This window comes from Mirounga angustirostris, unplaced genomic scaffold, assembly GCF_029215605.1.
Source record: "Mirounga angustirostris isolate CCGP_5_RB_7025 unplaced genomic scaffold, mMirAng1.0.hap1 SCAF_1, whole genome shotgun sequence".
NCBI lineage: Eukaryota > Metazoa > Chordata > Mammalia > Carnivora > Phocidae > Mirounga > Mirounga angustirostris.
The window spans coordinates 187,572,258-187,598,945 of record NW_026991709.1 but is presented as its reverse complement, the minus strand read 5'-3'; the positions used below and the strand labels follow the sequence as shown (position 1 = coordinate 187,598,945).

The window sequence follows — 26,688 nt, the reverse complement described above, 5'->3', positions numbered from 1 at the left end:
TTATATTCTTAAGCATTTACATAAATCTATTAACAAGTGAAAATGTGTTTGTGTTTTACAGAGATGTGTGAATTTGATGCATTTGGCTCATACAAACACTTACCATATTCCAAGGGCAATTGCCAAAATGGAATCTCACACCTTTCCACCCTCCCACTCTATGATCTATGTCTTCGGACTCTGTACCACTTTCTCGCCTGGATAATTCCTGCTCATAATTTAGGTCACAGCTTCACTGTCACTTTTCCAGGAAACCTTTGTTAATCTGCCCTTTACCCTAATAAGATTTGGTTCCTCAGTTAAACGCTCTTACCTTTCCTATTTCACTTACCACAACTGTAAATATCTATTTTTGTATTGATTTGCTTAATGTCTACCTCCCTCATGAAAATATAAGCTAGCAGCAGCATAAGTCCAAGTAGACAATAAGTGTCCATAAATATTTGTACGAATGAATGATTTTTTACTCCGGGGAGCCAGCCTCAAACCCAACTCAGCTAGACCTCAGGCAGCTGTGTCAGGACGGTCGAGTGGTCTACGGTGCAGACTCAAGTTAGACACTATGTTTCTCACGTCTCTTGTTGGGACCTAAGCTTAGAATGTATATTACCATCTGTGTACTGGGCTCTCTTATATATTAGAACATATGTTTTCAAATATAGTACCATCGAGTTATTCACAGTATATTCTTTTGACCTTGTGATGTCTACTGTGTCTATACTTAGGATTCCCTTTTCATTTCTAATATTATTTGTGTCCTCCCCTCCCTCTTTGTTTCTGTAATTGATCACATTTGCCAGATGTGTATGTGTTTGGAGCATCTTTCAAAGAATCATCTTTTGCTTTGTTGATCTTTTCTACTAACTGTTCCTTTTATATTTGATCTCATTTGTTTTTGTCACATTTTGCATTATCCCTCACCTGTATCTGGGTTTACTCTGCTATTTATGCCTTTTTGGTTGAATACTTAACTCACTAATAACTGGCATTCCTTTATTTCTAATACATGAATTTGTGAATCTGTAAGTGTCCTTCTGCGTATCCCTTTATACCCCACAAGATTTAAAATAAAGTATCTACTAATTTCTCTCATCACTTTTCTTTGACTCAAAAATCATTTGGAAGTATGATCTTGAGTTTCCAAATGTATGAAGTTTTTGATGTCTATTAGTTTTTCACCTCTGAATTTTTTCTTCTCTGGGATAAAAAAATGTAGTCAATAGAATTTGTATTCACCGGTGTTTAGACTTTCTACAGATAAATATTCTCTGCTAATGGAGTTCTAAGTCCTATATACGTCCATTTGATCAAGCTAATCGGTTCTATTATTTAAATCTTCTTTATCCTTTCTAATTTTTTAAGTTATTTTATTTATCAGTATCTGAGAGAATATGTTTGGAACTGCCTGATTATGATTACTTATATTCTCAATATCTCATGATGATTCTGTTGATTTTTATTTTATATATTTTTGAAATGATGCTGCTCAGTAGTGTAGGTTCAAGATTAATATATCTTCCTAGTAAATTGTTCTTTTATCATTAAATAATAACTCTCTCTAACCATAATAATGCTTTTTGTTTTAAAGCACATTTTGTTATGCTGAGCGAAATAAGTCAATCACAGAAAGACATGTATCATATGACCTCACTGATATGAGGAATTCTTAATCTCAGGAAACAAACTGAGGGTTGCTGGAGTTGAGGGGGGTGGGAGGGATGGGGTGGCTGGGTGATAGACATAGGGGAGGGTATGTGCTATGGTGAGCGCTGTGAATTGTGTAGGATTGTTGAATCACAGATCTGTACCTCTGAAACAATGTATTATATGTTCAAAAAAAAAAAGAAGAAGAAGAAGATAGCAGGAAGGGAAGAATGAAGGGGGGGAATTGGAGGGGGAGACGAACCATGAGAGACTATGGACTCTGAAAAATAAACTGAGGGTTCTAGAGGGGAGGTGGGTGGGGGGATGGGTTAACCTGGTGATGGGTATTAAAGAGGGCATGCTCTGCATGGAGCACTGGGTGTTATATGCAAACAATGAAGCATGGAACACTACATCAAAAACTAATGATGTAAGGTATAGTGATTAACGTAACATAATAATAATTTTAAAAAGCACATTTTGTCTAATATTAATACAGCATCCACCAGCTTTCTTTTGAAAGGTATTTGCATGGAATATTATTATATCAATTTCCATCTATTTTCTTTCAATCTTCCTATCCCTAATAGGGATGTACCTTGTAAATAGTTTATAAAGAGTAAAGAGACCTGTTTTCCCTTCCCCATCCAACTTAAAAATCTTCGTCTACTGACAGCTAAAATTAATCATTTTTGTATTATGATTACTGATATGTTGGGCCTTATTTCAACCATCAAATTGATCTACAATTTCCCCAGAATTAGGGATTATCTAAATGTATCAAGTACTGCATACCACAGCAAGCACTGCTGTATCTAGCTTATGCTCATAATTTCGTTATTCTTGATAAGTCATTTAGACACATCAGCAAACTAAATTCTCTTAAAGCTGGAAGGTAATAAATCCTTATAAAATAACACCTACACATAAAATCCCAAATCAAGATGTCCAGTCCACTATTGTATTTCCTTACCTATAACATGAATATAAAAGAATCTATCTGTCATCTACCTCTGATGCTCTGTTCTTCCCTCTTCCCCATTACCCCACTATGTTTTTCATTTCTATCTGATCCCGCTCTTATTCTGTCTCTCCCTTTCCTGCACCGCTTCCCCACTCCAGCTCTCTTCATCTCTTCCCACGACAACCACATTAATAACTTCTTTCTCACTGCCTTCATCTTACTCCCGCTCCACTCAAATTCACCCTCCAGTTAAATGAGGGCCTTGTATTTTCAGGTAAGAAATTTGAACTTTACCCTGCAGGTCAGTGCCTCTCAAACTGAAATCCAATGACACAGTCTCATAGCTCCAAACATCCTGGGAGAATTTTTATTTTAATTTGTGGTTCAATCTAATGAACAATCTAAAGAATCTAAATGACAACCTGATAATTGAGCTGTGCTTTCCAATGGCAGTGCCTGAGTGTGTCCTTTTCTCCCCCCCCCATCCACTCTTTTCTGCTCTCAGTGTCATTGGCACCAAACAATCACCTAAAGTGACAGCTTTTAACTTTCAATGTGTCAGTAAGCACATCTGGCTGTTAGGCTGGTATGTCCTAATGCTAAAATTGTCCCAAGTCTGCCATTGTGCTCTTTAGTGGAGACGATTTGCAACTGAAAGATATTGTCACCAAATAAGGCTTTAATTTATGAAGTTATTTAATTAATGGAGACTTCGATATGACATCATAAAAACTCATAGTGTGGCAGAGTAATGGTCTATTTTAATTGTTATGGACTAATGAGAAAAGAACAAAGGCAGAATTAATATGTAAATGATGTGTTTATATCAAGTGAAAGCCAAATGATGTTATGGGACACTGTACAAAAGAAGGTTTCCCAATCTTTCAAATAGAGAAAAGCAGTGAGAGACTTGAATCATCATATGGCTCAGAGTACGAAAGGAATGCAAATGAAAAAAAACCTTTACCAGGATTTGCAAACAGGTAGGAATGCAAATTTGCTGGAGGAGCGGAGGTGGTTTGCTCTGATTGTTTCTATTTCACCAATGAAATATGAAGTGAGGGCATCAGCTGAGTGGGAGAATTGGGGATGGGAGTTGGAGGTTTGAGGCATAGGTGAAGGTGTAAAAGAGCTGTCTCAGAGAGTAGGAGTACTAAATAAATACGGTAGAATTGCCAAGTGGAGCAGAGGATCTACTTGAAATTAGAGAACATAAATTTAAGGTAAGTCCATAAAACTTAGTGTTCTTCTCTGCACTCAGACCCAAAGCAAACAGAAAGCTCAGTGAGAGTCAAGAGTTATGCCAGATGAGGATGATAGAGAAGACAGCACCTAAACTTGGTGAGGAGGGAAGTGAGGGCATGAGAGGAATAATGATTAGCGCAGAGTAACAGTGGGTCCGTAGACTGGAGGCCCCAAGGAGTCAAAGAACTCCTATTGAAGTAGGAATGTTGGTGTCACATGAGATGACGTCCTTGGAAAGACAGGAGGTGGTGGTCAGGGAGATGCTTTGAAATGCATTTTGAAGGTCAGCACAATGTTTCTTTCTTTCTTTTTTAAAGATATTATTTATTTATTTATTGGACAGGGAGAGAGAGAGACAGAGAACAAGCAGGGGTGAGTGGCAGACAGAGAGAGAAGCAGACTCCCTGCTTGGCAGGGAGCTCGATGTGGGACTCCATCCCAGGACCCTGGGATCATGACCTGAGCTGAAGGCAGACACTTAACCGATTGAGCCACCCAGGCGCCCCAGCAAAATGTTTCTTAACAAGGACTCTATGACATTTGGGATGCAACAATTCTTTATTTTGTAGAACTCTCTTGGGTACTGAATGACAGGGAGCATCCTTAATTCCTACCTTCTGAAGGCCTGTAGCATTCCTTACATTTGCAAATTCCCTCTAGGAGAGGGGAGCTTCCTAAGTTGAGAACCATTGGTCTGGAGTATGACCAATAGGTAGAGGAGACATTTGCCAGTGAGAAACTCAAGGAAACGAGAGGTCAGAGATGAGTCTTCCATGTGGATATTTTTTACCAACAATGATGGCAGGATGGGGATGGGCATAAAGACAGTGAGTGAGCTGGGGGTAAAATTTTCAATACATTCAGAAGAGTAGGCAGTAGGGTATAGTCCAACAGCACCTGCTTTCAAAGTGCTTCTGTGCATGAAGAGAAAAGAAGCTGTCTAGAAGTGGTGATGAGGATGAAGAATGACACCAACTCCACTCCAGACACTGAGAATAAACAGTGACCACCTGAGAGGGTGACAGGGAAGCAATATCCTTAGGAGGATGTTCAAGACGATCCGAGCAGGACTATCCCAACAGAATTGCTTGTGATGATGGAAATGTTCTAGAGCCATGCTCTTCAATAAGATAGCCAATAGCCACAGGTGCCTATCAAGCCCTTGAAAAGAGGCTAGCGGGACTAAGGAAATAATTTTTTTTAATTTTGTTTAATTTAAATTAATTTGAATGTAAATAGCCACACGTGGCCAGTGGTTACCATATTGGATAGTGGAAAAGAGTAAAAGGTGAAGGGAACATTCACAGATGAGTTTAAAGATGCAGGAAATTCTTCTTGGTCTCTGAGTCTTAAGGAAAAGGGGCAAGGGTAGATGTGAGTCTAGTGAAGTCTGTGGGTTTGGAGCAGGATGGTGAGATAAGTCACACTTGACAGCATCAGCATTTTCAATAAGCAAGATTCCAAAAATTCATTTTAGTTCATTTGCCTCCTCCCAGACTAACTTCTGGGCCATACTGTTATGGAAAACACTACAGAAAATCTCCTTTTAAAGCCTAAAATGTCACCACCATGTAAAAATTATTCCTTCTCATAAGAACGATCTGGTATTAATAGACTATCACTATTGCCTGTTTCTCTGGGACCTAAGTGTCCTTTCCCCAAAGGCTGGCTTTCTATCTCTAACAAAAGGAGAAAAAAAATGTAACTTCTGAGATTTCCCTGTTAAAAGAAACTGCTTTTTAGAAATCATGTTTCTTGCTTTTGTGTGTTTTTACAAGAGAATAGAAAGAAGTATGTTCTTTGTTATCCAAAAAAAGGTAAAAGTATTATGATTGGCTGCAGCCATAAAACTATAATTAGTGTTTTAACAAAATAATAAAAAAGGGTCATGCACTCCCACATCTACCCCACCACACACACAGACTTCCAGAAAGGTGTTATGGTCATGCCCTTAAAGACTCAGCAGCAAACGTACCAGCAAAAACTCTGTCAAACTGCCCTCAGCAACCAAATGGGTAATGCCAATCTGGGCCCAGGACCACTCACCCAGTGGAAGAATCTCAGGTTCAAGCAGGAGACAGGAAGAGTGCAGGTAGTATCTGGATATTTCTCAACACTGCATTTGATTGGGAATAAAGGAACAGTGAAACACGTCTGATTAGTTTCTGTCTCTCAGTGTTTCCAATTTCCATTTAATTGCAATCAAAATATCAAAATACTAGCAGTCCCTAGAGACGGGACACAATCCCTGGTTCAAAAACCTTAAAATACATAATTAAGAAACAACTTCTGTGGGGTTAATCAGCATAGCACTATAAATGGCTGGACTCCCTAGTAGACAAAGGTCAATTTCTTTCAGTCCTAAGGCAGAATCTTTTCCCTAAGTGTTCTGACCTAGATCAGATGCCAAGCGTGTCCATGTTGTCCTTCATATCTTGTAGGCTAATTCAGACTTAAAGGGTCTTCTGTAATTTTTTTCCTAGATTGATTGATTGATTTGACAGAGAGAGAGAGAGCACAAGCAGGGGGAGTGGCAGGCAGAGGGAGAAGCAGACTCCTCACTGAGCAGTGAGCCCCACATGGGGCTTGATCCCAGGACCCCAGGATCATGACCTGAGCCGAAGGCAGACCCTCAATCGACTGAGCCACCCTGGCACCCCAAAGGGTCTTCTGTATTAACCACACTGCTGAACTCTAGGGATTGGCCAGAATCAAGCAGAAGTATCAAGAAATGAAGAACCACAGAGGCCCACAACATTGGTGAAGTTGATTCTATGAGATGCCCAGCCTTGGATCCACTTTGGGTCCAGGATATAGATTTATGTTTTCACCATAATAAATTCCATAGTTTCTAGTATTTGACCAGGGTTAAACTAAGAGACTATTCTTGCTCTCACTTTTGGTTTCCCCAATGGGACTTTGATCAACATAGAAGCCAAAAATTATACTGGTGCTAAACCATTAACACCAGTTAGTTCACTCTTCTATTCTGTGGTCACTGTCAAAGACAGTTGTTTTGTAACTCAGTTTCATTGGGAACAAGAAAACTCAAAGGAGAGTAAGTGAATGGAATGCTTAAAGCACATCTCAGCTTCTGAGGAGAAACCTTAAGAGACACAGAGAAGAGAGACAAAAAGAGACTGAATTATTAATTCCCAGTGTTTCTCTACCCACAAGCCCCCTCTGGTGGAGGAACTAACAGGTAATGAAATAGCTATAATACTAATAACCAAAGTTTAAAAAAAAGGGAGGGGGGGTTAGACGGGGTGGGGGAAGAAAAGGTAATCCACAAGACAACCAGCCCCTGTAGAACTGAGAGTCAAACACAGTGATTAGCAAATATGAGGTGCAACTGGAAAACCACTTACAGATGAAGCAGTCTGATGAATGATTTACCAAAAGGTCAACACTGCTCTTTTATCTTCACCACCCATCAGTTTGCATTGCCTTCAATTTGTCTGGCACATAACAGAAAGCGGGCCATAAAATATTCACCATAAAAATTAACCTTATTTTGCAGCATTAAAAAAAGAAACAGAGTTGGATATAGTCTAAGCATATGGGCCAGTTTCTCAATTAGGATTCCTCACATACATTAGAAAAAGCATTGACATTTAAAACCCCGTTCTAAGAGGTAATGTACTCAGCAAGAACCAGAACTCTCTGCCCTATGCTTGGTTTTGCTGATCCCTTTTTAGTTCTCAAACAAGGAAAAGCACCATTAATCCCCTCCCAAAGACCACAGCAATGACGGGGTTGGGGGTGGTGGTGGATAGTGTCAGCATTTCCAATTTTACTCTTCTGGAAGCCAAATTTCTCTAGTGTCTGCTTTTAGCTGGTGTGGATGCCAGGCTTTCAACCTCAACATGCCTACAATACATTCTGGCAGGTGAGTTGTGAGATGAGCTACCGTCACATTCTCATTTGACAACCTTTGTACAAAAAGAAACACAATGTCAGATGAAAATATATTTTCAGGCAGAAGGGATTCTGAAAATTAATCCACTGCCAGATGCCCTTAATCAGACCTGTAAAACTCATTAAAGCCATTTTAACTGAACCAACTCAGTTGATTCCATCAGAAAATTGGTCACTTCCTTCCTCCCTTTCCTCTCTCTGTATTTACCAATTGCTTCTCTGATTTTGCCAAATCAATAAGATATTTTGCATCCTGTAGAATAATCTAAGTTATCTGAGTTATTAAAGAATTCCTCGGGGTGCCTGGGTAGCTCAGTCAGTTGAGCATCAGACTCTTGGTTTCCAGCTCAGGTCATGATCTCAGGGTCGTGAGATCAGGCTCCACACTGGGTGAGGAGCCTGCTTGAAATTCTCTCTCTCCCTTTCACTCTCCCCCTCCCCTACTGCTCATGTGCATGTATGCATGCTCTCTCACTCTCTCTCAAAAAAAAATTACTCTCCCCAGACTCTGTGTAAAGAGAGTAACTAAATATTTACTTACATCATTGTAATTTGCTGATTTTTTTAAAGAGAGAATCAAAATGAAAGAAAAAAGGTCAAAAGAGTTCTGAAAAAGATGTAACTACAAGGATGTTTACCACTGTACTATTTATAATAGCAAAAACTGGCAATTCTAAATTTCAAACAAAAGAAGATTGTTCAAATTAAATATGGTATAGCCATAAAGAGGAATATTATGCAGACATTAAAAATTATGTGGTAGAATATTTAATAACATGAAAAAAGATTCATAGTATTATTAAGAAGGAAAACATTGCAAACACAGTAGGTAGAGTATTGACAATGGTTATTTTTGGATAATAAAGTTTGGCAGTCATCAGTTGGTCAACCCAGTCTCTGTTAATAACCCCCTCTCTCCAGGACCCCTTACAACTAGAAGTGATTTTATAAAATGAGATATAAGCAGAAGTATGCCAGGTGGTCAAATAGGCCCCTTTTTGTGTGACTGATTTATACCACCCTGAACTAGCTGATCAATCTGTGACCACAGATTACAATCTCAAAGATAATAGTGGGGGAAGAAGATAAAACCTTGCAAATCAGCTGTTAGTTACCACAAGAAACAACTGCAACTTGAACTTTATATTCATCTTTTCCCCATTTGTTTTGGTGACCATGTAGATGTGATCAAAAATAGTCCCTAGGAATCTGTGGAGTTTTACTAGAAGTTAAGGCTTTGGGTTGTATACAGAACAGTAAGTACCATTCCAAGAGAAGGAAGCCACATTACCTCTGGATAACCAAAACACAGGGTAGCCATCTTGAAAACTGCAAGTTCACTTTCAAAGTACCCTGATAATAAGAATAAGTATAGGCATGTTTCTCAGCCATTTAGGGTCCAAATAAGTAAGTAAAGGATAATATAATATAAATAAGTGACAGAAATATCAGTCCTGCCTGGATTTACACATATATCTTATTAGAGCTATTATTTTATACTGTGGTAATGTGTTTGCATGTCTGTCTTCCCCCTAGACTATAAGCTCCCTAAAGACAAGGACCGTTTCCTTTCATCATTCCTAAAGATGCCCAAGCCTTCTTCCTTCTAAGATCTCAGAACCAAACTTAGATTCCAACTATAAATGCCTATAAAACATGACATGAATTTTGACTCTAAGTCCTTCTTATGTAAGTCATCCTATTTTAAACAACAACAACAACAACTTTTTAACATTTTCAAAATATCCTGAAGGGAGGAAAAAATCACACATTAAATTCTGTCAAGTAACATTTACCTCCTTAGGCCCTGACTAATCAGAAATGACTGGACTTGGCAGCTACTTTTATCACTTGGTCTATAAGCTAAATTCAGTTCCTGTTGTGCCAACTGGAAAATGCCAACATCCCTTCCATCTCATACAACATCCCAACCTGCCAGTCACTCTAGAGTCTGGCAATCTGGTGAGACCACTCCCCATCAGATCAAATATAAATTATAAACCAAATTTACAGGGTCCAACTAGCACCATTCCAGAAGAGCAATGGTGAAGTTTAAAGAGATTAGAAGGGTACCAGATTTATTACTATTGATTCCCTGCTGGCAATTTCATGGAAAGATATCCACTGCAGTTATATAAAGAGCATCTGGCTCATTTCCAACTCTTTTGTCTTCAAGTCCTTAAAAAAAAAAACAACCAAGAAGGATAAAAAACTAGAAATTGGTGGATAGGGCCCAAAGGTTTTCTCTAGATTAAGAAGCCTTCATCACTACACCCCAATTATGCAAATATGCTCCTGCAAAGTCCAATACACTTATTTATTGAGCCTTACCACTGCCATCCTGGTAACCCAGGGAAGAAGCCAATCTATAATGACTCAAGCCACATTTCACAATAACTCCAAAGGACACATGATGTCATTTGCTAAAATGACTCAATCCAGATGGAAAGCATTCTGACCTATACATAATTGATTGACCTTTGCTATGCTTTCCTGGTTATTTATATACTACCATATGCATGAATGTATATCAGTGGTATTTACACTTGGCAGCTACTTTTGAGAATGCATTATTCAATTGGGATTTGAAGCTTTTTATGACCATTTCCTGATCAAACATTCATAAACGAAGGACAAGAAAAGATGTTATCTTAAAAATAACATTTAATAGGATCTGGAAACTCTAAAGAAGCTTCGTAGCTCTAATTGTTTTAAATTACAGTGGACAAGATCTATCTATGTAAAGCTAAGTTCAAAACTCTGAAACTAAGAATACTAAAGGACATTTTATCTATTTTTCAGCTTGGGGCTCAATAATGATGATAAAATACGCTTTACTAAAGGAGTGGAATATCTTGCATACTTGTGAGAAAAGTATCCTACAATGCAGGTAATTAGAGACCATAATAAATGACCAGAGAAAAGGGCACAACTATGTGATGTGATGCTTTTTAACTTTTTTAATTATGACTTTGGTTTTCTAAGAGGGGTAAGCTACATATTAAATCATATTCACATGATCAAGATGGGTTCAAGATAATCATAGGAGAAGCAAACAGGAAGATTAGGGAATGCAAATACCTAGCACATATGTCTTCACTCCCATTATGCAAACCTAGGGCAGACATCAATAATTGAATTCTTAGCCAAAGACCCTGAAATGGATTGAAAACATTTTTCCCATAGTACTCCAGGTGAACACTACCAACTAAAATGATTTAGAACATGAAGTGAAATATATTTGCCCTTGCTGAACTAAATAATCATACCGTTATTTCAGATCCAAATATATAACAACTATTAAAAACATTAATGTCATTATGAAATCTTCATAATTCAGAACTCCCTAGTTTGCTTGCCTAAAGTCAATTTCTACTGATCTGAAGGTGGATTCACTGGTACATGTTGCTGTTTTGTCATAACCACGTGATTAAATAGAAAAGGCTGTATTTATATATAATGATCCAATTAATTCTATCTCTTGCTGCCTTATACTCAAGACCCAATCTAAAACAAAACATATTTTTAAAACCAACATTTAAAAGTACCTCTCTGAATCCTAGAAAAACATGAAACCAAATTCAGCAGTTTTCCATAAGTCACAGTATGCTAGTGTTATCGGTAGTGTAAGTGAAAAGTAAAGAGGGGGTCTAAACAGAATAAGATGGAAATTCTTGGGTGTTGACACAGGATTATTATAGAGCAGTGAAAAGCAATGTGCATAAATCTAAAGAAAGAAAAAATCTAAGATAGATCTAAGAAAAAAATCAAGTGGAGAGAACACTACATACAGCAGTGCTTTCCAAGTAGTGTGCCTCAGTGACTAGGTTACAGAGGTCCTAATATCCTGACCCCCTCTGTTCTGGGGATTAATAGTAGCTGGAGTCTTGTGATGAGACATAGATAGCATTTATCCCAAGGCACTGTACAATATTTTCAAGTTCAGCGTGTGCCATGATGTGAAGAAGCTGGGAAGCAGAGACATATGGTATAAAGCCATTTTTATAATGCTCAAAAACTAAAATATATCTTGTTTAGGGATATATACAAATGTGACAAAATTATTTTTTATGAGAAAAGGAAGGAAGTGTATGTGGAAAATGTATGAAGTACATTCATTCCTGCAGTACAGTGGTTACTGTTGGAATGGAAAGGCAGGAGAGGAGATAGGGAAGGAACACATAAGTAAATGGTAACGTTGCAGTTCTTAAATTGGGTGGTGGGTTCATGGGGGTTTGGTTTATTGTGCTCCAAACATATTGTTTTATAAGTATAAAATATCATATAATAGGCTTTAAAAAACCATCACGATTAAGAAGCCAGGCAACTTTCTAGGTAATTCAGAATCACTTCACAGTACAATCTCAATATGTCAACTCAAGAATAGATACAACTTCTTAAGGAAAGCTTGAATCCAAGGTTTCTAAAGGTCAAAACGCTATGCAGTGATGACAAGATTTTGTTCTGCTAATTCAACATAGTCCACGGGTTTCTAATAATCAATTAGAATACCCAACCTGATGATTACAAGACTTTGTTCTAATCCAACTAGAGTATTCATGACAAATTACTGGAAACCATTTTCCCATTCAAACAAGATATCATAAAAACCGTGTTGCTTCTGAATTAAGATTTATTTAGTTACAAAAAACAAGGATCCATTTGAGGAGCTGGAGTAAAATGGGATTCTGGATGAGGAATTCCAGGTATCCCATAGCACACAGAACAGGAAGTATACCCAGGCCTCAGGGAACCAGAGCTGGGAAGTAAGACGTCATTCAGATTCAACATCACCACACTCACTCGGGCTACAAGGCTCGTGTCTCTACTTTCTGGAAGATCTGCCCTACCGCCTCTACTTTTAGATGTGCTTTCTCTGCTTTGACACTGACATGACCAAATATCTGTATCTCTTTGAAGCTTCAGTGGAAACTAAGTAGTGTCCTGGGCACCACCCAAAATGACCAGAGGAAAAAAATCTGCTTAGCCCAACCATGGTCAAGATCAGTCCGGAGCTGGTCTCATCATTCACAACTATACATCAGGAGTTACCAATTCCCCGATGGGGGCCAAGCAGGTAATTAAAAGCGGGAAGTTGACTAGCTGTGAAACAAGAACCTGAAAGGAAAGGTTCTATGACAAACAGAGATCATGGTGCTTCTGCTGTTTAGCTATGTTAATGACAGAAATCAGATTTTTCTGAAATTTCCTGATTTTAAAAACATATCTGTAGGCCAGATTAGGCCACTGGCCTCTGCTGTTCGTGTCCCACAAAGAATGAACTGTGGGTATTCCAGATTCAGAGGATCACACCAGGCAATCATGGCTGTAGGTGCCAGCCCCTCGGGTGGAAAGACAGTGCCGGCAGAAGGGTCAGAGGTCAGACATTGACCCCAACAGAGCTCGGATGACACACTACTCCCACATAAACCTTCTCACACGCAAAACACACTTCAGCTGAACTTCTAAAAATGTCTTGCTCAAGCTCAGGTGCTACACTGGGTGGAGAGAATTCTCAGGCGGCTCTATATGGCCCAGGTGGTTCATAGAAAAAGGCAGTAAAGTACAAGGAAATCAGACAAAGCAAATGAAAGCCAGGAAAAGACAGCAGCATCTTCTTCTTTTCTAACCATAGCCAAAAATGCTTCCATAAAAAGACTACTCACTAGCAAGCAATTGCAGATTCTTTTTTCCAATTAACTAAGGGTGACACAGGGGCTCCTGTCTCAATTTCTTCAGCATTCCAGAACAGTTAGACACAGACTCAACTCTAAATTCAACTCCTTAGCTTAGACATCACTTCCTCTGGGAGGTGTGGTTTGACTCCCTGATCTTGGGTGAGACCAGTGCCCCCTCAGGTGTTCCCACAGCAACATTCTCACCACCTCCTTCCTGTAGCCCCTAATCCCAGTGCTGTATGTGCTTAGCTATTTGTCTCTGATGTGGAGCTGACATGAGTTCTTTGAAAGCAGGGATAATGTCTAGTCCTTCTTTATGCCCCAGTGCCTGTTTGTTGACTAAATACACATAATCAGACGCATTGAAAATTTTGCTTCTATTTTTTAGCAGTTAATTCAGAAAAAAATTTGAATTTAGACTCAATTCCTCCCTATTCTTTTGTATGAACTTTAAGATTATCACTAAAAATACTACAAACCTTTTACTCAAACAAGAAGTGCATATATCATGTTGAAGTATTACAAACTCAAAATCACATAGTTGTAGGACTTTGGGGATTATGTAGTCATATTTAGGCTAAAAATCCTTAAAGGTACCTTCTGTCAGCATATAGATATGCATAGACTTGTCCCAATATACCTATATTACTATAGATATAAATATACCTGGTATAGAGGAATAGGGCATGGTAAAATTTTCTACCTAAGAACATAAAATCCATATATTTAAACTTATGAGAAATTTGGAGAAGTACAGTATATGCATGTCCATTCTAAAGAAATGAGTCTTGGCAAATTTCCCTAGTACTGAGAACTGTTTAGCAGGAATTAATCTTTAAATGAAATAGCCTAAAAACGAAATAGATGTAGTATTATTTATAGTTAAGTCTTGTTCTTCAGTAATTATTGAAGGTGACACTGGTATGTTTTATCATTGGCAATTGGACTGAGTTTGACTAAATGTCTCCCTTTGCTCATGAAAAATAGATGTAATGTTCCAATTTTTACTCCTATCCCAGCTCTGGTGATGCTTCATTATGTGCAATTTGGTAGCCCAAATAATGTGGGGCAAACAGAGCATTATTTCAAAGCTATAAGTGTATCTGTGGCAGAAAGAATGTTAAGTGAGGTCCACATCTCCAGACACTTGACCCTAAGTTAGGACAAATTAACTTCAAAAGACTTAATGTTTTATCTTGAACAGGGGTAAGTCTTGTCTTCTCGTTCTAGCTAGATGGAAGTATTTGGCAAATGTCTTCTTTGGAAAGAATGATTTAGCAATGGGATTATAATCAGTGTCATATGGATAGATCAAGCAAACTGAAGGACAAATGGGTGTAGGAACGAATGAACAGCATTTGCCAAGGAGAATTCCGTTCATGGGTATTACCAAATGAAAGGGATATTGGGTTATATTAAATTAAACATATCTCCTTACTCCAGGAATTGTCAGTCTTTAATATTCATAATGGTCCTTGTGGATTTTCAGGAGGGGGATGGAGTACTCAATATTTGCCATGCTTATTGTCTACATAAAGGCTCTATACATGTAACCGATCTTAGGAAGAACAGTGCTATTGGACAAATATCAGTTGAAATTCTAGCTCTGTCGCTTAGTAGTGGCGTTCCCATGCGCAAATTTCTTAACCCCTCTGAGTATCAGTTCCCTCATTTGAGAAATCATCAGAAGTTCTGCCATTATGAACCATGAGAGACTATGGACACTGAGAAACAAACTGAGGGTTCTAGAGGGGAGGGCAGTGGGGGGATGGGTTGGCCCAGTGATGGTATTAAGGAGGGCATGTATTGCATGGAGCACTGGCTGTTATATGCAAACAATGAATCATGGAACACTACATCAAAAACTAAGATTAACATAACATAATAAAATTAAAAAAAAAAAAAAGTTCTGCCCTTGAGGGGCACCTGGGTAGCTCAGATGCTTAAGCATCTGCCTTCGGCTCAGGTCATGATCCCAGGGTCCTGGGACTGAACCCTGCATCAGGCTCCTGGCTCAGCAGGGAGCCTTCTTCTCCCTCTCCCTCTCCCTCTGCCTCTCCCCCTGCTCATGCTCTCTCTCTCTCTGTATCTCTATGTCTCAAATGAATAAATAAAATCTTTAAAAAAAAAAGAACTTCTGCCTTTGACTTCCCTTTGAAGTTATTTCACATAATTAGTAACAGATAATAATATCCTCAGCTGCCATAATTCATCTCTTATTCAATTTACAAATTTATATACATTCTTCTATGCATTCAACAAACAACAGGCTGAGCTGGTAACTGGCCATAAACAAAGATGGTTTCTGAACTCACAGACCTGATGGTCTTGTTGGGGAGACAGTGAGGAACTACAGCAACACAGATTAGTAGCAGACGCCAAAAAGACTATAACAAGAGTCCTAAAATACTCTGTAGAAGGGAAAACACTGAAGATGCAGTCTGAGGAGAGAGAACTAACTCAATGGAGATGAAGGAAACAAAATCTAACAGGCCAAGGGAACAAGATGTGCAAAGGCCCTGTGGCAGGAGGGAGGACAGTGATTTTGAGGAAGAGAAAGAAAGGGCAGTGTAGTTGGAGTTCAGAGGGCTAAGGAGGCATGATGTGGAAAAACTCAAGAGAGGAAGACAGGGGGCATGTTAGCTTTTTGAATGGTGGAAATGGTTCCCACCGGCACAGTGGCATGATCAAACTAGCATTTTGAAAATCTCCCTCAAGCTACATTTGGAAAATAGATTGCAGGGGGACATGAATGGATACAAGAACGTGATTTGGGATTGCTGGAGTCCCCCAGCCCAGTCAGCCATAAGAGGCAAACTTAATCCTCTCTGAATTTAGCTATAAGCAACAACTTTATATTGTTTACCAAAGAAACAGTTTAAATATATTTATGTTTTAGATATGTAGTATCTTTTTGTAAAACTACATTATTGTTACTCTTAGCCTAATAGGTTGTAAATTGTGTTGCTCACTCCTCCTCACCCACTTTCCATCAGTATCCGTATGTGCATTTCTTGTTCCTGCCAATGACTCAAGAGAAGAACAAATTTATTTGTAGGAATATGTATGAATGTTCCTCCGGGAACAAAATGAACAGTACTGTTACATTATATTAGTTGTTATCATTCCTTACTCTAAGTGCTCTTAATCTCTTAAACAAACAAATAGAACATGGTAAAAAAAAAAAAAAAAGTAAGCATTAAAAATATCTAAGAGTTTAGCATATTGATCACTCATCAAATCTGACAGAAAAGATAAACTTGGTCTCAATACATATGCTTTCATTTTAAAAGATTTAGGTAGCAAGTAGATAACTCTTTAGGGGCGCCTGGGTGGCTCAGTTGTTAAGTGTCTGCCTTCGACTCAGGTCATGATCCCAGGGTTCTGGGATGGAGCCCCACATCGAGCTCCCTGCTCAGCAGGAAGCCTGCTTCTCCTACTCCCACTCCCCCTGCTTGTGTTCCTGCTCTCACTCTCTCTCTCTCTCTGTCAAATAAATAAATAAATCTTAAAAAAAAAAAAAGATAACTCTTTAAAAACAGTATAGCAAAGTATAGACATGTACATAAATGAAAAGTATAGGATAAAATATTTACAGTGGTTAATTCTGAGGAATGGGTTTGGGTTGCAAGTATAGGGCACTTTGTCTATTACTTTATAATGCTTATGTACTGTTTGAATTTTAGAAGCAGGAATTTTTTGGTAACAAAAATAGAAGAAAAAAGGGCAAATATGAAAAACAAGATCAATAAAATAATGTCACTAGTAATGCCAGGGAAACATTTATCATAGAAACTAAATGCATTACACTAGACTTTCATTATGTGCATTTTTCCAGGCCCATGATCTGACTGGTCCATGGTATACAGCTACACACTAACCATGGTTAGTTAACAAAGGGGTCATTCGTATTTGAGTCCCATCTATGCAAAAAAGAACTCAACATATTAAACTCACATTGACATTAAAAATTTTATTTATTTATTTTTTTAAGTAGACTCTGCCTAACCTGGGGCTTGAACTCACAACCTTGTGATCAAGAGTTGCTTGCTCCACCCACCAAGCGAGCCAGGCGTCCCTCACATTAACATTTTAAATCAAATTATAGGTAAATAAAAGTAAGATGCTACAATGTACATGGGGGATTATTCGTTTCGACTGACTGAAAATATTAAGAGAGGGGCGCCTGGATGGCTCAGTTGTTAAGCGTCTGCCTTTGGCTCAGGTCATGGTCCCAGGGCCCTGGGATCGAGCCCCGCATCGGGCTCCCTGCTCCACGGGAAGCCTGCTTCTCCCTCTCCCACTCCCCCTGCTTGTGTTCCCTCTCTCGCTATCTCTCTCTCTCTGTTAAAATAAATAAAATCTTAAAAAAAAAAATATTAAGAGAGCTGGTGAATGCTGTATTTGTAAACAGAAACAATTTTTAAAGGGAAGTGGCAAAATCCACATCCAATTGGATCGATTTGATGTGTCAACAATGGCAGTCCTGTTAGAGAGCAGAAATGAGATTCTCTTCACACCTTTCCTACTTTTAGGCTGTGGCCACCTCAAGATAAGAAGCAAATCCCATTTTAGACAAACCAGTTATGAGATTTCCCAAAATGAGCATTCATAAGAATCACCTCTGTGGCTTATTAAAAATGCAGATCCTTGCCTATCCCGTGATTATGAAAATATTCTATTTTTCTTATATTATTGAACTTGCAAAACTATCCAATATAATAATGAATAAAAGTGGAAATAACCAATACCCTTATCTTATTCACAATATCAACAAAAAAGCTGTCAATATTTCAAAATTAAGTATGAGGTTTGCTGTAGCTTTTTTGCAGATATCATTTATCTAATTAAGGAAGTTCTGCTCCATTCACATTTTGTTAAGAATTTTTTATCATGAATGAGTGTTAAATTTTATCAAAGGCATTTTTTTCCCTTCATCTATTGAGATGATGATATGGTTTTTCACTTTTACTCTATTAATGTGGTAAATTGTTTTGATTGATTTTCAAATAATCAACTTGCATTCCTGGAATGAACCCAACTTTGTAGTGATATATTAACTTTTATATATATATCACCGACTTTGATTTACTAATGTTTTGGCTAGGATTTTAGCATCTATCTTCATGAGAAAAATTGGACTGTGAACTTCCTTTCTTTGAATACCCCTCTCAACATTGGGGTCAAGGTTATGCTGGCCTAATAATATTAGTTTATATATGATTAGTATTGTTTCTTCCTTAAATATTAGAAAAATTTGCTGGTGAATTGAACTAGTTTGTTCTTTGTGGGACAATCTATAATTATGAAGCTAATTTATTTAATAGATGTAAGATAACTCAGATTTTCTAAAATGTATTATATCAATTTCAATTTTTTTCCTGGTTTTATTGAGAAGCAATTGACATCACTATATAAGTTTAAAGTATACAGCATGAAGGTTTAATTTATAAATACTGTGAAATGATTACAACGTAGGTTCAAATAACATTTATTTTCTCATATAGAAATAATTTTTAAAAAGAAAAAAAATAAGAAAAAAAGGAAATAAATTTTTCTTGTGGCAAGTACTCTTAGGATTTACTTCCTTGACAACCTGCCTATATATCATATAGCAGTGCTAACTATAGTTATCATATTATACATTACATCTCTAATACTTATTTATCTTATAACAGGAAATTTGTACATTTCTGACCACCTCCCTCCAATTCCTCCTCTCCCACACTTCACCTCTGGTAACCAGAGTTTGTTTTCGTTGTTAGATTGCACATATAAGTGATATCATACAGCAATTGTCTTTCTCTGACTTATTTCATTTAGCATAATGCTCTCAACGTCCATCCGTGTTTTTGAAAATAGGATTTCCTCTTTTTTTTTTATGACTGAATAATATTTGTATGTGTGTGTGTGTGTGTGTGTAATGGAATTTTGGTGTGTTTTTAAGAAATTTAACCATTTCCTTTAAATTTTCAAATTTATTGGCATAAAATTTTGGTAATATCTTTTTACTATCTTTTTAATATCTGCAGTTTAGTGTTACCCTTTTTGCATTTGTGATTTTAGCATTCAACCCTACCTTTTTCTTCAACTATTTGTACCAGACTTTTATCAATTTCACTAGCCTTTTCCAAGAACAAACTTTTTTATTGTTCCTTTTTTCTATTTCAGTTATTCTGATCTTATATTTATTTTCTTCTTATTTCTTTGGTTTTGTTTTTTTAGATCCTTGAAACTGATCCTTGAGATTACTAAGTTTTAGCCTTTCTTTTTTCTAATATAAGAATCTAAGGCTATCAATGTCCCTGTACCTACTGCTTTAACTGCAACCCACAATGTTTGATAGGTTGCATTTTCATTATCAGTTAAAAAATATTTCTAATTTTCCTTGTGATTATTTTCTTTGACACACAGGGGAAAAGGTATTACTTAATGTCCAAATACTGGAATTTTTTCATTAATATTTTGTTACTAATTTAATACTACTATGACCAGAAAATAAACTCTTGAGGAGAGAATTAAGATGGCAGGAGTAGGAGACCCTAATTTCATCTGGTTCCTGGTATTCGGCTAGATTTATCAAATCACTCAGACCACCGGCAAAATCAACTGGAGAACTGAGAAAAGAATTGCTATAATTCTAAGAGTAGAAAAGTGATGACTTTTTCTAAGGTAGGAGGTGTGGAGATATGAATGGGAGGTGATAAATCACAAGATAAACCACGGGATGAGGGAGCCTCCATAAGCTGGGTGCCGGAAAGAGTTATAAGCATCGGAGTGCAAAATCGAATTAGAAGTCTGCCTGAAAGATGCTCAGGGAGTGAAGTGGGGCTGAATCCCAGGTGTGACAGTGTGGTCTCAGGATCCCCAGGGTCACAAAAACAATGGGCGTGCCTAAGTGTGGCAGAGTTCCCAAGCACTGGAGCGGGGAAACCAGGTGCAAACAGTGAATCCAGTGCCTGGCTTTCTGCTCAGTGTTGCCATAAACCTGGAACCACCGTAAGGTCAGGCCAATGCTCTCCGAGCAGGGGCCCAGCAAAAGGCAGAACTGAGGGAAGACCCCCCAATCCCTCCCCAGGGGAGAAGAGGCATAGGTGTGTACCCCAAGAGTCCATAAAGTTTGGAGACTCCAGACGGGCTCTCGTGACTGAGATAAAAATGTTCTGTCATAGGCTAGGTGAACAGAGTTCCAATGGAAACCAGGGAGACAAGAGGGATAGACTGCTTTTCTGTGATGGCTCATTGAAGAGTAGTGGGTGCAAACTTTCAGCTCCAGGGCTAGACATCAGGGCTCCACCATTTTCATCCTTCACACTGGCTCCTGGAGCTGCTTACACTGAGCCCAGCCTCCTGGCAAGGGGGGTACAATTCCGCCCAGGCAAAGACACCCAGGGATCAGTGCAAAAGGCCCCTTTCCCAGAACACCAGCAGGAACTTCCCACTAATACCAAATTTACCAATCATACAGAAGTGTAAAACTCCAGTCTTGGGGAAAGAAGTATATAGCATTCATGGTTTTCTTATTACTCTTTAGTCCATGAGTTTTATATTTTATTTTCCTTTTCAGCTATTTTTTAATTTTATCAATCATTTTATTAAGTCTTTTTTAATTTTCATTTTTCTACTTACATTACATATATATACATATTTCATTTTCAGCTTCCTTCCATTGTTTTCAACTTCATTCCTGTATATATATATAAGTTTTTCATTCTCTCCTACGTTGGGATCTAGTTTCTTCTAACAAACAGACCAAAATACACCCAGGATCTAGTTTATTGTTCTGTTCAAATTCTTATTTGACTTAATATTCTCATTTTTTTTTTCTTTTCTTTTCTTTTTGGTTTCTGTTCTCTTCTGATTTGGGTAGTGTATATTTTTCTGATGTCGTTGTTGCTATTTTTGTATTTTCCCTCTCTTTCATCTATTCTTTTCTGGACATAATGACAAGACAGAAGAACTCACCCCCAAAAAGAGAACAAGAGGCAGTACTCACTGCCAGGGATTTAATAAATATGGATATAAGTAAGATGTTAGAACTAGAATTCAAAACAATGATTATAAAGATACTAGCTGGGCTTGAAAAAAGCATAGAAGACACTACAGAATCCCTTACTGGAGAAATAAAAGAACTAAAATCTAATCAGGTTGAAATAAAAAAGGCTATTACTGACATACAATAAAAAATGGAGGCTCTAACTGGTAGGATAAATGAGGCAAAAGAGAGAGCTAGGGATATCGAAGACAAAATGATGCAGAATAAGGAACCTGAGAAAAAGAGAGATAAACAACTACTGGATCATGAGGGGAGGATTTGAGAGATCAGTGATACCATAAAGCAAAATAATAACAGAATAATTGGGGTCCCAGAGGAAGAGAAAAGAGAAAGAAAGGGGCAGAAGGTTTATTTGAACAAATTATAGTGGAGAAGATCCCTAATCTGGGGAAGGAAACAGGCATTCAATCCAGAAAGCATAGAGAAACCTGCTCAAAATCAATAAAAAATAGGTCAACACCTCAACATATAATAGTGAAGCTTGCAAATTTCAGAGATAAAGAGAAAATCCTGAAAGCAGCTTGGGGATAAAAGGTCCTGAACCTACAAGGGTAGAAACATAAGGCTGGGAGAGACCTATCCATAGAGACCTGGCAGGCCAGAAAGGACTGGCATGATAGACTCAGGTTGCTAAATGAGAAAAATATGCAGCCAAGAATACTTTACCCAGCAAGTCTGTCATTCAGAATAGGAGAGAAAAAGAGCTTCCACTACAAATAGAAACTAAAAGAATTTGTGATCACTAAACCAGCCCTGCAAGAAATATTAAAGGAAATCCTTTAAGTGAAGAGAGAGCCCAAAAGTTAACTAAGACCAGAAAGGAACAGAGACAATCCACAGAAACAGTGACGTTATAGGTAATACAATGGCACTGAATTCATATCTTTCAGTAATTACTCTGAATGTAAATGGGCTAAATGCTCCAATCAAAAATCATAGAGTATAAGATTGGATAAAAAAAATAAGACTCATTGATATGCTATCTGCAAGAGACTCATTTTAGACACAAAGACACCTCTAGATTGAAAGTGGGGGGGGGGGGCGCCTGGGTGGCTCAGTCGTTGAGCGTCTGCCTTCGGCTCGGGTCGTGATCCCAGGGTCCTGGGATCAAGTCCCACATCGGGCTCCCTGCTCGGTGGGAAGCCTGCTTCTCCCTCTCCCACTCCCCCTGCTTGTGTTCCTGCTCTCGCTATCTCTCTCTCTGTCAAATAAATAAATAAAAAATCTTAAAAAAAAAAAAAAAAGAAAGTGAGAGGTTGGACAACAATTTCTCATGCTAATGGACATCAAAAGAAAGCTGGGGTACCAATCCTTATATCAGACTAATTAGATTTTAAAACAAAGACTGTACTAAGAGATGAAGAGGGACACTATATCATAATTAAATGGTCTATCCAACAAGATCTAACAGTTGTAAATATTTATTCTCCTAATGTGGGAGCAGCCAATAATATATGCCAATTAATAACAAAATTAAAGAAACACATCAATAATAATATAATAATAGTAGGGGAATTTAACACCCCACTCACTGCAATGGACAGATCATCTAAGCAGAAGATCAACAAGGAAACAACAGCTTTGAATTACACACTGGACCACATGGACCTTAAAGATATGTTCAGAGTATTTCATCCTAAAGCAATAGAATACACATTCTTTTCAAGTGGACATGGAACATTCTTTAGAATGATCACATACTGGGTCACAAATCAGGTCTCAACTGGTACCAAAAGACTGGGATTATTTCCTGTATATTCTCAGACCACAATGCTTTAAAACTTGAACTCAATCACAAGAGAAAATTTGGAAGGAACACAAACACATGGAGGTTAAAGAGCATCCTACTAAAGAATGAATGGGTCAACCAGGAAATTAAAGAACAATTTTAAAAATTCATGGAAGCAAATGAAAATGAAAACACAACAGTTCAGAACCTTTGGAATGCAGCAAAGGGAGTCCTAAGATGTTAGTATATAGCAATACAAGCCTTTCTCAAAAAACAAGAAAAGTCTCAAGTACACAACCTAACCCTACACCTAAAGAAGCTGGAGAAAGAACAGCAAATAAAGCCTAAACCCAGCAGGAGAAGAGAAATAATAAAGATCAGAGCAGAAGTCAATGAAATAGAAACCAAAAGAACAGTAGAACAGATCAACGAAAGTAGGAGCTGATTCTTTGAAAGAATTAATAAGATTGATAAACCCCTAGCCAGACTTATCAAAAAAAAGAGAAAGGACCCAAATTAATAAAATCACATGAAAGAGGAGTGATCACAACCAACACCAAAGAAATACAATTATAAGAACATATTATGAACAACTATACACCAACAAATTAGGCAATCTGGAAGAAATTGATGCAATCCCAGAAACATACAAACTACCAAAACTGAAACAGGAAGAAATAGAAAACCTGAACAGACCCATAACCAGCAAAGAAATTGAAGCAGTAATCAAAAATCTCCCAACAAACAAGAGTCCAGGGCTGGATGGCTTCCCAGGGAAATTCTACCAAACATTTAAAGAAGAATTGATACCTACTCTTCTGAAGCTGTTTCAAAAAACAGAAATGGAAGGAAAACTTCCAAACTTGTTCTATGAGACCAGTATTACCTTGATCCCCAAACCAGACAAAGACCTCACCAAAAAGGAGATTACAGAACAATAACCCTGATGAACATGGATGTGAAAATTCTCACCAAGATACTAGCCAATAGGATCCAACAGTACATTAAAAGGATTATTCACCATGAACAAGTGAGATTTATTCCTGGGATGTAAGGGTGGTTCAACATTTGCAAATCAATGAATGCGATACACCACATTTATAAATGTCCTTATAAAAAGGACAAGAACCATATGATCCTCTCAATTGATGTAGAAAAAGCATTTGACAAAATATAGCATCCTTTTTTTTTTTTAAAGATTTTATTTATTTATTCGACAGAGAGATAGCGACAGCAGGAACACAGCAGGGAGAGTGGGAGAGCGAGAAGCAGACTTCCTGCTGAGCAGGGAGCCTGATGTGGGACTCGATCCCAGGACCCTGGGATCATGACCTGAGCCGAAGGCAGACGCTTAATGACTGAGCCACCCAGGCGCCCTATAGCATCCTTTCTTGATTAAAACTCTTAACAGTATAGAGATAGAGGGAACATACCTCAATATCATAAAAGCCATATACGGAAAGCCCAGAGCGAAATCTCAGTTTTTTCCCTAAGGACAGGAACACGACAGGGATATCCACTCTCACCACTGTTGTTCAACATATACTAGAAGTCCTAGCCTCGGCAATCAGACAACAAAAAGAAATAAAAGGCATCCAAATCAGCAAAGAAGAAGTCAAACTATCACTCTTTGCAGATGACATGATACTCCATCTGGAAAACCTAAAAGACTATACCCCCAAATTGTTAGATCTCATACAGGAATTCAGCAAAGTGGTAGGATATAAAATCAATGTACAGAAATCAATTGCATTTCTATACACTAACAATGAGACAAGAAAAAGAGAAATTAAGGAATTGATCCAATTTACACCCAAAATAATAAGATACGTAGGAATAAACCTAACCAAAGATGTAAATGATCTATGCTCTGAAAACTAAGAACGCTTATGAAAGAAATTGAAGAAGACACAAAGAAATGGAAAAACAGTCCCGTGTTCAGGGATTAGAAGAACAAATACTGTTCAAATGTCTATGCTACCCAGACCAATCTACACATTCAATGTAATCCCTATCAAAATACCATCAGCATTTTTCACAGAGCTGGAACAAATAATCCTAAAATTTGTATAGGACCAGAAAAGACCCTGAATAGCCAGAGGATGTTAAAAAAAAGAAAACGAAAGCTGGTGGCATCACAATTCTGGACTTCAAGCTGTACTACAAAGCTGTAATCATTAAGACAGTATGGTACTGGCACAAAAACAGATACATAGATCAATGGAACAGAATAGAGAACCCAGAAATGGACCCTCAACTCTAGGGTCAACTACTCTTTGACAGAGCAGGAAAGAATATCCAGTGGAAAAAAGTCTCTTCAACAAATGGTGTTGGGAAAATTGGACAGCCACATGTAGAAGACTGAAACTGGACCATTGTCTTACACCATACACAAAGATAAACTCAAAATGGATGAAAGACCTAAATGAGACAGGAGTCCATCAAAATCCTAGAGGACAATACAGGCAGCAACCTCTTTGACCTCAGCTGCAGGAACTTCTTGCTAGACACGTCTCCAAAGGCAAGGGAAACAAAAGCAAAAATGAACTATTGGGACTTCATCAAGATAAAAAGCTTTTGGGGCGCCTGGGTGGCTCAGTCGTTCAGCATCTGCCTTTGGCTCAGGTCATGAGCCCAGGGCCCTGGGATCGAGCCCCACATCGGGCTCCCTGCTTAGCGGGAAGCCTGCTTTTCCCTCTCCCACTCCCCTGGCTTGTGTTCCCTCTCTCACTGTGTCTCTCTCTGTCAAATAAATAAATAAAATCTTAAAAAAAAAAAAAAAGATAAAAAGCTTCTGCATGGCAAAGGAAGCAGGGACAAAATTAAAACTCCCAACCTACAGAATGGGAGAAGATATTTGCAAATGACATATTAGATAAAGGGCTAATATCCATGATCTATAAAGAGCTTACCAACTCAACACCCAAAAAACAAAAAATCCAGTCAAGAAATGGGCAGAAGACATGAACAGACATTTCTCCAAAGAAGACATACAAATGGCCAATAGACACATGAGAAAATGCTCAGCACCACTGGATATCAGGGAAATACAAATCAAAACCTCAGTGAGATTACCACCACACACGAGTCAGAATGGGTAAGATTAACAAGTCAGAAAACAATAAATTTTGGTGAGGATGTGGAGAAAGGGGAACCCTCTTACACTGTTGGGTCGGAATGGAAGCTGGTACAGCTACTCTGGAGAACAGTATCGAGGTTCCTCAGAAAGTCAAAATAGAGCTACCCTATGACCCAGCAATTGCACTACCAGGGATTTACACAAAGGATACAAACATAGTGATTTGAAGGGGACCTGCACGCCAATATTTATAGCAGCAATGTCCACAATAGCCGAACTATGGAAAGAGTGCAGATGTCCATCGACAGATGAATAGATAAAAAAGATATGGTATACGAACCATGAGAGACGATGGACTCTGAAAAACAAACAGGG

General features: G+C 38.1%; 1 protein-coding gene across 2 annotated transcripts in view; it reads right to left on the bottom strand.

Moving 5' to 3' along the window:
- Nucleotides 1–26,688, bottom strand: part of FHIT (fragile histidine triad diadenosine triphosphatase) — a 1,508,464-nt gene that overhangs the window by 1,238,959 nt on the left and 242,817 nt on the right. The window contains exon 3 of one of the 2 annotated variants that reach the window (XM_045862036.3): nucleotides 5,900–5,969. The exons of the other annotated variant lie outside the window; for it this stretch is intronic. The gene's annotated coding sequence lies outside the window, so the exon portion shown is untranslated. The remainder of the gene's footprint in view (nucleotides 1–5,899; nucleotides 5,970–26,688) is intronic. 2 annotated transcript variants of the gene reach the window in all.